General features: G+C 36.5%; 1 long non-coding RNA gene across 1 annotated transcript in view; it reads right to left on the reverse strand.

Annotated features, from left to right (window-relative positions):
- Positions 1-15,811: 15,811 nt before the first annotated feature.
- The window catches only part of LOC113896546, a 46,141-nt gene continuing 45,986 nt past the window's right edge, over positions 15,812-15,966 (reverse strand). The window contains exon 3 of the long non-coding RNA XR_003512048.1: positions 15,812-15,889. This is a non-coding gene — a long non-coding RNA (uncharacterized LOC113896546). The remainder of the gene's footprint in view (positions 15,890-15,966) is intronic.

Here is a 15,966-nt window from a genome sequence, read left to right on the forward strand (position 1 = left end):
TGATCCACACAGTCAAAGGCTTGGGCATAGTCAATAAAGCAGAAATAGATGTTTTTCTATCATTTCTCAAAAATGACAGAATGATCTGTGTTCATTTACAAGGTAAATGACTCATTATCATGGTAATCCAAGTCTATGCCCCGACCAGTAACGCTGAAGAAGCTGAACAGTTCTATGAAGACCTACAAGACCTTCTAGAACTAACACCCCCAAAAGATGTCCTTTTCATTATAGGGAACTGGAATGCAAAAGTAAGAAGTCAAGAAACACCTGGAGTAACAGGCAAATTTGGCCTTGGAATACAGAATGAAGCAAGGCAAAGGCTAATAGAGTTCTGCCAAGAGAACGCACTGGTCATAGCAAACACCCTCTTCCAACAACACAAGAGAAGACTCTACGCATGGACATCACCAGATGGTCAACACTGAAATCAGATTGATTATATTCTTTGCAGCCAAAGATGGAGAAGCTCTGTACAGTCAGCAAAAACAAGACCTGGAGCTGACTGTGACTCAGATCATGAACTCCTTATTGCCAAATTCAGACTGAAATTGAATAAAGTGGAAAAAACCACTAGACCATTCAGGTATGACCTAAATCAGATCCCCTATGACTATACAGTGGAAGTGAGAAATAGATTTTAGGGACTAGATCTGACAGACAGAGTGCCTGATGAACTATGGACGGAGGTTCGTGACATTATACAGGAGACAGGGATCCCGAAGACTATCCCCAAGAAAAAGAAATGCAAAAAAGCAAGTTGGCTGTCTGAGGAGGCCTTACAAATAGCTGTGAAAAGAAGGGAAGTGAAAAGCAAAGGAGAAAAAGAAAGATATAAGCATCTGAATGCAGAGTTCCAAAGAATAGCAAGCAGAGATAAGAAAGTCTTCCACAGTGATTAATGCAAAGAAATAGAGGAAAACAACAGAATAGGAAAGACTAGAGATCTCTTCAAGAAGATTAGAGATACCAAGGGAACATTTAATGCAAAGATGGGCTCAGGAAAGGACAGAAATGGTAGGGATCTAACAGAAGCAGAAGATATTAAGAAGAGGTGGCAAGAATACACAGAAGAACTGTACAAAAAATATCTTCACTACCCAGGTAATCATGATGGTGTGATCACTCACCTAGAGCCAGACATCCTGGAATGCGAAGTCAAGTGGGCCTTAGGAAGCATCACTATGAACAAAGCTAGTGGAGGTGATGGAATTCTAGTTGAGCTATTTCAAATCCTGAAAGATGATGCTGTGAAAGTGCTGCACTCAATATGCCAACAAATTTGGAAAACTCAGCAGTGGCCACAGGACTGGAAAAGGTCATTTTCATTCCAATCCCAAAGAAAGGCAATGCTAAAGAATGCTCAAACTACTGCACAATTGCACTCATCTCACATGCTAGTAAAGTAATGCTCAAAATTCTCCAAGCCAGGCTTCAGCAATATGTGAACCGTGAATTTCCAGATGTTCAAGCTGGTTTTAGAAAACGCTGAGGAACCAGAGATCAAATTTCCAACATCCACTGGATCATTGAAAACAGAGAGTAAGAATAGAATACATTCTTTCTTACATTTATATATGAATACCTTGACTACTATTTTACAAATAGTGATTTGTCTTTCACAAGTATTTATTGCAGCTTTTCTCTCTCTCTCTCATCTCCATATGTTTCATATATTTAGTGATGACAATATATTCAGTTATTTATGTTTCACTGATCTCTCAAACAAGATCATAATCTTCCTGTGTGCAAGAAGCACGCTGTGCCCATCTTTGTGCATTAATGCCTGGCACGTGTCGGGTATCAGGTAAATGCCTGTCGGATACTGGTAAGGGAGGAAAACTAAAATTTTATACATTTAGTGCAGTACTTCATTTAAGTTTCCCTAAAACTTCCTCCTTTCAGCTGAAAGGAACTTACTGCATTTGGGTGCCATGTTTAGGTTTCAAATTTGGCTTCTACACACATTATTTATAAGAATTAAGGCAACAAATTCTTATACTTAATCTGTGCCTCATTTTCCCACTTGTAAAATGGATATAGTAATTGAGCCTCCCACACATGGTTATTAGGAGAATTATTTGGGTTACAATAAGTAAAATAGTTCAAAGTGTTCAACAGTGCCTGGTGTAGTAAGAACTGTGTCTTTGCGAAGATAATTATCGATATCTTCTATTTATCTGAAAATAGGATCATAATATCTACTTCATATTAGCACTAAATTAGACAATAAATGTACAACAACTAATAATTATCTGGTAAATTGGATGTAAGATATGAGAGCAAGAGGTGTCCAGGATGACTCTTAAGGCTTTTTTTCCTGAGCAATGAGAAAACCAGGACAAACACTTTTGAGGGAATAATTCAGGAGTTCAATATTGGCAATGTTACTTTGGAAATTATTTTAAATATTTGAAAGTATACTTTGGGAAAGCAGCTGGATATAAAATAGAAAAGAAAGAATACAAAGCAGAAATTCAAAAACGAATGTACTAATCCATGGAGCCTATACTGAGTTAACTGAACCCATCGGATACATCAGTTGTTTCTAACTTAGTAGATATTTGAGATCTCTCCAGAAGCTGATGACAGACATATGAACACATGCACATAAAATGTGCATACATTTAATTTTTATGCTTGGAAATTTTATTTTATCCACATAAGTCATAAAAACACTGTTGACAAAATTACAGCTTTCTCATTATAATTTTTCATGCAAAATAACACTTCCTGAAAAATAATTTTAGCAAATTGCGCAAATAAAATCAAATATAAATTTTATTTCTGCATAAAAGTTAATTTCAACAGACAGCTGCCATTGTTTAGCTTGAGAAACTAAAAACATGTATGGTATGTTCAATTTATTTAGATATTAAATGATTTCACATTTTGTATTTTTATGGTAGCAAGGCTTTAAAATAAAACCTCACATAAATATACTTTAGAAAATGATATCAAAGCTCTCATGGTTCACTTTACAACATCTTTATAGAATTACAGAATGGCATAAATGAGTAACTGAATTTTATAAGAATATGACTTGAATTTTTATCAGTATCATTGTCCTCAAACCCAAGAGGTCATCTGGTAAAGTCTGTATCAACCCTCATAAAAATGTATTTTAGCACTGAAACACTGGCATAGTTATCTATCTCAGCATCTCTTTCAAAATGGTGACATGGCCAAAATACTTCTAAATTATAGGATCATCATTCAAGATATACATAAGAATCTTGAATCAACCTATTTTTCCCATTAATAAAGTCAAATTTAATATCCAAGATACCTAGCAGTGAATAAATATATTATTATAAAGAAATTTTAAAATCAGTTGCAGGAATGAGCAATACAACAGAAAATTAAGAGCACAAGTCATTTATAATAGCATAAACATAATAAAATGCTTAGAAGTAAATATAATGAAAGTAGAAAATTTGTACTCTTAAAAACTATAAAATACTGTTGAGAAAGTTAAAGAGACCCTAAATAAATGGAAAGACATCTCATATTCCAAAAACTTAATATTGTAAAAAAGGGAATACTTTCCAAATTGGTCTACAGATTTAAAGTAATTCATATTAAAATTCTAGCTAGCTTTTCTGCAGAACTGACAAACTAATACTAAAATTCCTATGGAAATGCCAGGAACTCACACTGTCCAGAATAATCAATACAGTTTTAAAATTATGCTTTGTGAAGATGTCTTTTATGTTAATTATTAATAGAAGAAGAGGATTACCAATGTTTAGGTTTATCTAGTCCCATTACTGGTGCTTTTTTTGGTAACTTTTTTCCTAGTTAAATGGAAGATTCTTTAAATTTTATAGTGCTTCACAGATTTCAAAAGTTTGTCATACATGATTTCACATAATCCATAATAATTTTTTCTTTAATCTGCTACCTTTATACTGCCCCTCCTTCCTTCCCTCTCCCCACTGGCAACCACTAGCTTATTCTCTATATCTGTGAGGCTGCTTCTTTTTTTTTTTTTTTTAATTTTATTTTATTTTTAAACTTTACAAATTGTATTAGTTTTGCCAAATATCAAAATGAATCTGCCACAGGTATACATGTGTTCCCCATCCTGAACCCTCCTCCCTCCTCCCTCCCCATACCATCCCTCTGGGTCGTCCCAGTGCACTAGCCCCAAGCATCCAGTATCGTGCATCGAACCTGGACTGGCAACTCGTTTCATACATGATATTATACATGTTTCAATGCCATTCTCACAAATCTTCCCATCCTCTCCCTCTGCAACAGAATCCATAAGACCGTTCTATACATCAGTGTCTCTTTTGCTGTCTCGTACACAGGGTTATTGTTAGCATCTTTCTAAATTCCATATATATGCATTAGTATACTGTATTGGTGTTTTTCTTTCTGGCTTACTTCACTCTGTATAATAGGCTCCAGTTTCATCCACCTCATTAGAACTGATTCAAATGTATTCTTTTTAATGGCTGAGTAATACTCCATTGTGTATACGTACCACAGCTTTCTTATCCATTCATCTGCTGATGGACATCTAGGTTGCTTCCATGTCCTGGCTATTATAAACAGTGCTGCGATGAACATTGGGGTACACGTGTCTCTTTCCCTTCTGGTTTCCTCACTGCTGGGCATACACACAGAGGCTGCTTCTTCTTTGTTTTAGTCTCTAGTTGGATGCATTTTTTTTTAGATTTCACATATAAGTGATATCATACAGTATACGTCTTTTATCTGACTTATTTCACTTAGCATAATGCCTACCAAATCCATCCATGTTGATGTCAATGGCAAAATTTCATTCTTTTCCATGGCTGAGTAGTATTTCATCATAGATAAATATATAATCACACCACATCTTCTTTATCCATTCATCTGTTGATGGACACTTAGGTTGCTTCCATATCGTGACAATTATAAATAATGCTCCCATGAACATTGGGGTACATTTTTCATTTTGAATAAGACTTTTGTTTTTTTCAGATACATACCCTGGAGTGGAATTGTGTCTTACGACAGTCGATTTTTAGGTTTTTGACAAATCTGTATATTGTTTTCCACAATGGCTGCATCAATTTACATTCCCTCTAGCCCTGTAGGAGAGTTCCCTTTACTCCTCATCTCCATCAGTGATTGTTATTTATCTTCTTTTTGATGATACCATTCTGATAGGTGAGGTGCTGTCTCAAGGTAGTTTTGATTTGCATTTCCCTGATAAATAGTGATGTTGAGCATGTGCCTGTTTGCCATTTGCATTTCCTCTTTGTGATCGTTATTTTTTTATATTCATTCAAGTAAGTGCCTGAGATTTTTTCATTTCTTCTTAAAGAACCCCTTTAGTATTTCTTGTATAGCAAGTCTTCTAATGGAAAACAATCTTAGTTTTTGTTTATCTGGGAATGTTTTAATTTCTCCTTAATTTTCTGACTGTTTTGTTGGATACAGGATTCTTGATTAACAGTCTTTTTCTTTCAACACCGAAATAGGTTATTTCAATGTTGGACACTACAGAGAACAAATGCACACACTGCTTTCTAGCCAACAATGGTTTTTGATGCGAAACCTAATGTTAATCTTATTGAGGATAATTTCAAGTGATAAATCATTTTTCCCTTGCTGCATTCAACATTCCTCTCTTTGCCTTTAGTTTCAGTGGTTTTTTTATGATGTGCTTAGATGTGAACCTACAACTCTATCCTACTTGGAGCTCTTTGAAGTTCTTGGATATATTGATTAAAGTGAAGTGAAGTGAAAGTTGCTCAGTTATGTCTGACTCTTTGCAACTCCATGGACTATACAGTCCATAGAATTCTCTAGGCCAGAATATTGGAGTGGGTAGCCTTTCCCTTAACCAAGAGATCTTTCCAAGTCAGGGGTCAAACCCAGGCCTCCCACACTGCAAGTGGATTCTTTACCAGCTGAGCCACAAGGGAAGCCCAAGCTTTTAATCAAATCTGGGAAACTGTTGACCCTAATCTCTAAATATTGTTTCTGATCCTTTACCTCTCTCCTTGGCTTCTGCAACTCTCATTACATATATATTTTTATTATTGATGGTGACTTATATATCTCTAATTTTCTAGTTATTTTTCTTCATTGCTTTTTTTTTTTTTCTGTTTCAGATTATATAATCTCAGTTAAGCTGCTTTCAGGTTTACTGATTTTTTTTTCCTCTGACAATACAAATCTACTCTTCAGTCTCTACTTTGTATTTTTCACTTTAGGTATTGTACTTTCAATTTCTGACTATCTATTTGGTCCTTTTTAAAATAAATTTTACCTCCTTACAGACATTGTCTATATATTGGTACATTATTCTCATGAGTGCTCAGTTGCTAGATATGTTTGATGTTTTGTGGACCCCCTAGACTGTAGCCTGCCAGACTCCTCTATCCATGGAATTTTCCAGACAAGAACACTGGAGTAGGTTGCCATTTCCTACTTCAGAAGATCTTCTCAAGCCAGGGATCAAACCCGCATCTCTGGTGTCTCCTGCATTGGCAGGTGGATTCTTTACTACTGTTGCCACCTGGGAAGACCTTACTTTCTTTTAATTTTTAGACACTCTTTCTTTTAGTTCTTTTCACATATTTATAATAGTTATTTTAGATCTTTCTCAACTACAGTATCTTGGCTTACTCAAGAACAGGTTCTATTGATTAAATTTTTTCCTGTGCATGGGCCATACTTGTCTGCTTCTTTGCAAATCTGGTACATTAGTGTTGAAACTAGACATTCAAATAATATAATGTTTATATTATTTTACTGTATATTGTTTATATATTCACTATATATTTATGTTATTATACTATATATATATTTTTTAATATATCTTTTTGTTGTTCAGTCACCAAGTTGTGTCTGACTCTTTGTGACCCCAAGGACTGCAGTGAGTTAGGCTTCCCTGTCCTTCACTGTCTCCCAGAGTTTGCTCAGACTCATGTCCATTGAGTCAGTGATGCTATCCAATCATCTCATGTTCTGTTGCCCCCTTCTCTGGCCCTCAGTCTTTCCCAGCATCAGGGTCTTTCCCAATGAGTAGGCTTTTTGCATCCAGTGACCAAAGTGTTGGAACTTCAGTTTCAGCATCAGTCCTTCCAATGAACATTCAGGATTGATTTCCTTCAGGATTGAATGGTTTGACCTCCTTGCTGTCCAAGGGACTCTCAAGAGTCTTCTCCAACACCACAGTTCAAAAGCATCAATTCTTCTGTGCTCACACTTCTTTATGGTCCAACTCTTACATCCATACAGGACTACTGGAAAAACCATAGCTTTGACTAGATGGACCTTTGTCAGCAAAGCAATGTCTTTGCTTTTTAATATGCTGTCTAGGTTAGTCATAGCTTTTCTTCTAAGAAGCAAGCATCTTTTAATTTCATGGCCACAGTCACCATCTGCAATTATTTTGGAGCCCAAGAAAATAAAGTCTGTCACTGTTTCCATTGCTTCCCATCTCTTTACCATGAAGTTATGGGACTGGATGCCATGATCTTTGGTTTTGGAATATTGAGTTTAAGCCAGCTTTTAACTCTCCTCTTTCACCTTCATCAAGAGGCTCTTAAGTTCCTCTTCACTTTCTGCCATAAGGGTGGTGTCATCTGCATATCTGAGGTTATTGATATTTCTCCTTCTCAAACTAGTTTTAAAAATTGAAGAGGATGAAACTCAAATGCATTCTATGAAGTCACCATTACTGTGATACCAAATTAAGAAAAAGAAACTACAACAAATGAAAATTACAGGTCAATAGCTCTGATGAATATAGATGCAAAAAGTCTCAATAAATGGGATAAAATAACTGTAAATGAAACAACTGACAAAGGATTAATCTCCAGAATATATAAGCAGTTCACACAGTTCAATATCAGGTAAACAAAAGCCCAATCAAAAAATGGGCAGAAGACCTAAACAGATGCTTCTCCAAGGAGATATACAGATAGCCAATAAACACACAAAAAGATGCTCAACATCACTAAATATTAGAGAAATGCAAAACAAAAGTACAGTGAGGTATCACCTCACACCTGTCAGAATGGCCATCATCAAAAAATCTACAAACAATCAATGCTGGAGAGGATGTGGAGAAGAGGGAACCCTCTTACACTGTTGGTGGAAATGTAAATTGATACAGCCACTATGAGAACAGTAGGGACACTCCTTTAAAAACTAGGAATAGAACTGCCTTATGATCCAATAATTTCACTACTGGGCATATACCCTGGGAAAACCTCAATTCTAAAAGACACATGTACCCCAACGTTCATAGCAGCACTATTTACAATAGCTAGGACATGGAAGCAACCTAGACGTCCACGGACAGATGAACGGATAAAGAAGATGTGGTACATATACACAGTGGAATACTGCTTAACCATAAAATGAATGATTTTGTGTAGGTGAGTGAGATGGATGTACCTAGAACCTGTTATGCAGAGTAAAGTAATTCAGAAAGAGAAAAAAAATGTATATTAATGCACATATATGGAATCTAGAAAATGGTATTAATAAACCTATTTGCAGGGAAGGAATGAAGACACAGATGCAGAGACAGACTTGTGGATACAGTGGGGTAAGGAGAGAGTGGGACAATGGAGAAAGTAGCCTTGACACATATACACTACCATGTGTAAAATAGAGAGCTGGTGGGAATTGCTATATAACACGGGGAAGTTCTGCTCTGTGATGACCTAGAGGGGTGGAGGGGGACAGGGGAGGGAAGTTCAAGAGGGAGGTCATATGTGTATAATTATAGCTGATTTGTGTTCTTATATGGCAGAAACCAATACAACATTGTAAAGCAATTTTCCTCCAATTAAAAAATAAATTTTTTTAAAAAAGGGGAAAAATTCTCAACAAAATACTAGCAAACCAAATTCAACAATACATAAAAGGTTCACACACCATGATCAAGTAAGATTTATCCTAGGGATGCAAGAATGATTTCAAGTCAGCCAATCAATGTGATATACCGTATTAACACAAGAAAGAATAAAACGCATGAGCATCTCAATAGACACAGCAAGAGCATTTGACAAAATTTAACATTCATTTGTGGAAAAAAAAAACTCTCATCAAAGTTGATACAGAAGGAACATATCATAATAAAGGCAATTTATGACAAACTCACAGCCTATTTAACATACATTAGAAGTGATATTTAACATAGTTGAAAGTCCTAGCCATAGCAGTCATACAAGATATAAAAGCATCCAAATTGAAAGGGAAGCAGTAAACTATCATTATATGTAGATGACACAATACTATATACAGAGACCACTAAAGACCCCCTCAAAGGCTATTGGAATAAATGAATTCAGTAAAGTTGCAGGATATAAGCTTAACATACAGAAATCTGTTGCTTTTCTATACAATAATAATGAACTGTGAGAAAGTAGGAAAAAATCCTCTTTAAAATTGCATCAAAAGAAATTAAACACCTAGAAATAAGTCTAAGCAGGGCAAAAAACTAGTTTCTGAAAACTACAAAACCTTGATAGAGGAAATTAAAAATGATACAAAGAAATGGAAAGATATCCTGAGCTCTTGTACTGGAGGAATTAATATTGTTAAAATATTAACAAAAGCAATCTACAGATTTAATGCAATTCTTACTAAATTCCAAGCTTGCGGCTCAGACAGTAAACAGTCTGCCTGCAATGCAGGAGACCTGGGTTCGATCCCTGGGTTGTGAAGATCCCCTGGAGGAGAAAATGGTAACCCGCTCTAGTATTCTTGCCTGGAGAATCCCATGGACAAAGGAGCCTGGAGGGCTACGTCCATGGGGTCACAAAAGTTGGATGTGACTAAGCGACTAACACTTTCACTTTCTATTAAATACCAATGATATTTTTCACAAAACTAGAACAAATAATTCTAAAATGTGCATGGAACCACAAAAGTTTCTGAATTGCTAAAGCAATACTGAGAAAAAAAGAACGAAGTCACAGTAATCAACTCAGTATGGTATCGGCACAGACACATATCTCAACGGAATAGAATAAAGAGCCCAGAAATAAACCCATGAACTAATGGTCAGTCAATCTACAAAAAGAAGCAGAAATAGATAATGGAGAAAATATAGTCTCTTCAATAAGTGGTGCTGGGAAATCTAGAAAGCTACACATAAAACAATGAAATTAGAATATTTCCTCACACCATATAGAAAAATAAATGCAAAATGTATTAAAGATCTAAGTGCAAAATCTGAAACCATAAAACTCCTGGAAGAAAACAGAGGAACAATATTCTTTGACATAAATCATAGCAATATTTTTTGAATCTGTCTCCTAAGGCAAAATAAATAAAAGCAAAAATAAATGGTACCAAATTAAACTTTTTACATAAGTTTAAATGGTACCAAATTAAGCTTTTTACATAAAGGAGTCCATCAACAAAACAAAAAGACAACCTACAGAATAGGATAAAATATTAGCAAAAGATATAACCAACAAAGAGTTAACATTCAAACTACATAAACAACTTACGCAACTCAATAACAACAATGGCAACCAATTTAAAACTGGGCAGAAGATCTGAATAGACATTTTCCCTTGGAAGACACAGATGGCGAACAGGCATGTAAAAATGTGCTCAACATCACTAATTATTAGAAAATGCTAATTAAATCCAGAATGAGGTGTCATTTCACACCTGTCAAAACGGTTATCATCAAAAAGAGCACAAATAACAAATGTTGGTGAAGATGTGGAGAAAAGGGAACCCTGGCACACTGTTGGTGGGAATATAAGCCATTGTGGAAAAAAGTATGGTGATTCCTCATAAAAGTGAAAATAGAACTTCCATACAATCCAGCAACTCCACTCCTAGGTATATGTCTAACAGAATGAAAACACTAACTCAAAAAGATACATGCACCCCAATATTCATAGCAACATTATTTGTAATACTAAAGATCAGAAGCAAACTATTCCATTAATGGATACACGAGTAAAGAAGATTAATATATACACAATGAACTATTTCTCCGCTGTAAAATTAGTGGCTGAGATTTGGAGCAGTATGGATGAACCTGGAGAATATCACATTTCACTAATGTGAAATCTTAAAAAATGAAACAAATAAATATAGCAAAACAGAAAGAGACTCACAAGTATGGAGAACACACTGATATTTACCAGAGGGAATGGAAGAGACGCAGGGTGGGGATAGGTGACTGAGAGGTACAATCTACTATGTGTAAAATGGATAGGCTACAGGGAGGTACTGTACAGCACAGGGAAATATAGCTATTATTTTGTGATGATTTTAAGTGGAGTATAATCAGCAAACATGTTCAGCCACAATGCAGAATACCTACCTGAAACTAATATGAAATTGTAAATCAGTTATACTTCATTAAAATAAATGAACTTAAATCATTATTATTTGCAGATCAAAATGCTAATTGAATTCAAAAAGTAAAATAAAAATAAAATTTATAAACGTTTCATACACAGAGAGAGAAACTTTTGTTTAACAGCAATGCCATCTCCAAGTAGAAATCTGTAAAATCCCATTCACTCAGACGGTAAAGAATCCGCCCGCAATATGGGAGGCCTCAGTTCGATCCCTGGGTTGGGAAGATCCCCTGGAGGAGGACATGGCAACCCACTCCAGTTTTCTTGCCTGGAGAATGCCCGTGGACGGAGGAGCCGGGTGGGCTACAGTCCATTGGGTTGCAAAGGGTCAAACACGACTGACTGACTAAACACATTCACAATAACAAAATAATTAAAACTATTCCATTAAGGAATCCTACCATATTCTTCTGTGGGAAGAATTCAATACTGTAAAGCAGGCCTCCATCATCCTCCGCATTTGTGGGAGGTAGCCTCTAACACCCTGAGGAGGCTTACCTCCCGGTGTATATCCCCTGCACAATGCCCTAACTTTGTAAACTGGACATAATCATTCACTTCTGTTGAATGGAATACGGCAAAAGTAATGGGCTTCTGAGATCTATCATTTCTGAGATCAGTTACAAAAAGACTCTAGTTTCTGTTTGCTCAGCCTCTATCATTCTCTCTCTGGTTCTGAAGGAAGTCGGAGGCCATGTTGCTGACTTGTAGTGAAACCCATACAGCAAAACACTGACAGGCCCCGAAGAACTGGATCCTGACACCAACCTGAAAGCGGTCTACCCCAGTCTAGCCTTGAGATGACTGCAGCCCCAGCTGGCACATTGATAGCAGGTTTATAAAAGACCTTGAGGTAGAGACCTCCTGCAGAACCATACCAGAACTCCTGAGGCAAGCCGCATAATGCTTCTGCACCCTGTTTTCTTTTCCATAAAATAAAGAAAATAAAATCGACCAGGATGAGTTGTTTCAGGGGGATTAAGATTACAATCCTTGTAAGAGTGTGTGTCTGTGTATGTCTGTGTGTATGCAATAAACAGGTACAAATACTCAGTTTCACTGGTAGTAACGGAAATGCACGTTAAATTAATGAAAAATTTTACCAGTAGATTATCAATAAAGGCTGATAATATAAAGTGTTGATGAGGATGTGAGAGGAGTTCTCTTACCATTGGGGGAAGAGATACAAACAAGCATAAACTGCTTAGAGAAAATTTTAGAATATCCAGGAAAATCAATCAATCACTTAGAAATCTATCTCAAAAAAAAAAAAAATCTATCTCAGAGACATAAAGATTTCTTTACATTTGTAAACAAAAATTTAAATTAGTCCAATGTCTATCAGTAGGGAAATAGTTAAGATACTTAGTACTCAGTTCAGTTCAGTTCAGTCGCTCAGTCTTTGCGACCCCATGAACTGCAGCATGCCAGGCCTCCCTGTCCATCACCAACTCCCAGAGTTCACTGAGACTCACGTCCATCAAGTCAGTAATGCCATCCAGCCATCTCATCCTTTGTCGTCCCCTTCTCCTCCTGCCCCCAATCCCTCCCAGCATCACAGTCTTTTCCAATGAGTCAACTCTTCGCATGAGGTGGCCAAAGTACTGGAGTTTCAGCTTTAGCATCATTCCTTCCAAAGAAATCCCAGGGCTGATCTCCTTCAGAATGGACAGGTTGGATCTCCTTGCAGTCCAAGGGACTCAAGAGTCTTCTCCAAAACCACAGTTCAAAGACATCAATTCTTCAGCACTCAGCCTTCTTCACAGTCTAACTCTCACATCCATACATGACCACAGGGAAAACCATAGCCTTGACTAGATGGACCTTTGTTGGCAAAGTAATGTCTCTGCTAGCCACACTTAAAAACAGTATGAAAAAGCCGACAAAAGACACATATACCAAAATATTGATTCATTTTACTTCAAGTGAAAAAATTTTTTAAATTATATGTGGAATACACACACACACACACACACACACACACACATGTGTGTGCTGTGCTATCACTTCAGTCACGTCTGACTCTTTGTGACCCTATGGACTGTAGCCCACCAGGCTCCTCTGTCCATGGGATTCTCCAGGCAAGAATACTGGAGTGGGTGGCCCTGCTCTCCTCCGGGAGGTCTTCCCAACCCAGGGATCAAACCCATATCTCTTATGTCTCTTGAAGTGGCAACCAGGTTCTTTACCACTAGTACCACCTGGGAAGCCCATACACATGTACAAACATATGTAGTGTATAATACATATATGTAAACATGCATGTATACACATTCAATATATAGATATAAATAATAATATATGGACTTCCCTGGTGGCTCAGATGGTAATGTATCTGCTTGCAATGTGGGAGACCGGGGTTCAATCCCTGGGTTGGGAAGATCTCCTGGACATTCAATATATAGATATAAATAATAATATATATAACTATGCAAATATATAGAAAAGGTTTTTAGGATGCCTTCCAAATCATTTATGTTGGGTACCTAGAGCAAGACATGCAATCTTATTGCCAGAGGAATAAGGGGTGATGCCAAGGTTTTACTGCTGCTTTTGTTGTTGTTTTTCACTTACTAGTATTATTCTCAAATATTTTCACTTCTTTGAAAAGAGCATGCATTCTTGCATTACCTTTATGATTTATGTTTTGTTGCCACTTAGCATTCAAAAAATTTACTCAATTAAAAATGTCACAACGTTTAGCTTTGTTTTACACTTCTTAGCCTAGTGTTTTTCTCCTATCATTATCCCTATTGCCTATTTAGTATTAAATTATCTGGCTATATTTCAGTGGAAGTGAACTGGCTTCCTTTTCTCTATTAAGAAAATACTATTGATGCTTTTGAACTGTGGTGTTGGAGAAGACTCTTGAGAGTCCCTTGGACTGCAAGGAGATCCAACCAGTCCATCCTAAATGAGATCAGCCCTGGGATTTCTTTGGAAGGAATGATGCTAAAGCTGAAACTCCAGTACTTTGGCCACCTCATGCGAAAGGTTGACTCATTGGAAAAGACTGTGATGCTGGGAGGGATTGGGGGCAGGAGGAAAAGGGGACGACAGAGGATGAGATGGCTGGATGGTATCACTGACTTGATGGATGTGGGTTTGGGTGAACTCTGGGAGTTGGTGATGGACAGGGAGGCCTGGCGTGCTGCAATTCATGGGGTCGCAAAGAGTCGGACACGACTGAGCTACTGAACTGAACTGAACTGAATAAAGATAGTATAAAATCCAGTACCCTCTAAACTGTCCCAAATTTCCTAAACAGACATACTAGAATTTATTTCTCTCATAAAAATTCACAGGATCTCCTTTCATTTGTTGGTTTAGAAATATTTAGGCATTTGGCAACTCTGTCAGATTTAAGCAAAACTTACAAAGCTGATATGGTTTATTCAGAAAACAAAAGTTATGCCTTTAGAAACAGAACTGGCCTCATTTTTCCATCAAGGCATACATGGCAACAGAAAATATTTTACAAGATCCAGAGTAACTGTTACATGCATCTAAAATATTATTTAATTTATTCTTATCTATTTAAGTCTTTTCTCAGGGTCAAAGGCATCTTTATATCAAGGTGCTTTTATATATCATTGTTTTGAAAGAAACAGTAAAAGTCAAGTTCCTTGAGAGTACATTAAATTATATGCCAGTTAACAGTCTTAGAGAGATGGCTTAAAAATAAATTGTCCATAATACCTTTTAATAAAGGAGCTAAACACACTTTTTTATTCTGTGTTAAAAACAGACGCCTGTATGGAATCCCATTTGCCATGTATATTTTGATTAATATTATGCTGGGTAATCTGCTCTACGTGGTCTAGGTTCAGTAACCTCACTGTAAAATAATGAGCCTTCAAGAATAAAAAATATGCTCACTATAAAGTTGCATATTCTGAGAAGCCAGTGAATGTATTCAAATGAAATGAAAAAATGAGGTTTTCACCCAGTAAATTTGCTTGAAGTGAAACTTACATTTCTCAATTTGTATTTAGCTGTCAGTCTGTGCACTAAAAACTGGACGAGCTATCAACCTTTTGCATATGTTTTCTATAAATACCTTTTCTTCTCTGATTCAACTGCCATAGGACTCTGCAGAAGTAGTGGTCTTAAGGGAGCTTACAGCAACTAGGAGGCAGCCAATGGCAGTGAGTTCACACACTAAGTGGCATCTTCAGAAAAGGACCAGCACTCATATTTTATGAAATATGTAACATGATTTACCCAGGGTTGTCAGAAGAGATGAATTTCAGCCAATGCAAGGTAATAAATAGTAATATGTGCTGCATACATTTGACTTATAACCCTTGGCATTTCGAAACCAAATTCTTCTGAAGAATTCATTTTATACATCATAAAGTTTTCTATTGTTTTCCTGTTTTGGCTGTCTTTGTCAACAGACTTCTTATGAAAATATCATTTAAAATTGTAAATGAAGCAATATTTTTGAGACTACTCACCTAGGACTTTCTTTCCAGGCAATGCTTGCGAAAGGAAACTTAGCAGTGTAGAAAGTGGTTGGTTCAGTAAATCAGAACCTTGGTCAGGGGAAAAAAAAACACAGTAAGTTGTTTTTCTTGATTATGGGAAATCTGTTACTAAAGTTTAGCACTAT

Source organism: Bos indicus x Bos taurus, chromosome 7 (genome assembly GCF_003369695.1).
Source record: "Bos indicus x Bos taurus breed Angus x Brahman F1 hybrid chromosome 7, Bos_hybrid_MaternalHap_v2.0, whole genome shotgun sequence".
NCBI classification, from domain to species: domain Eukaryota; kingdom Metazoa; phylum Chordata; class Mammalia; order Artiodactyla; family Bovidae; genus Bos; species Bos indicus x Bos taurus.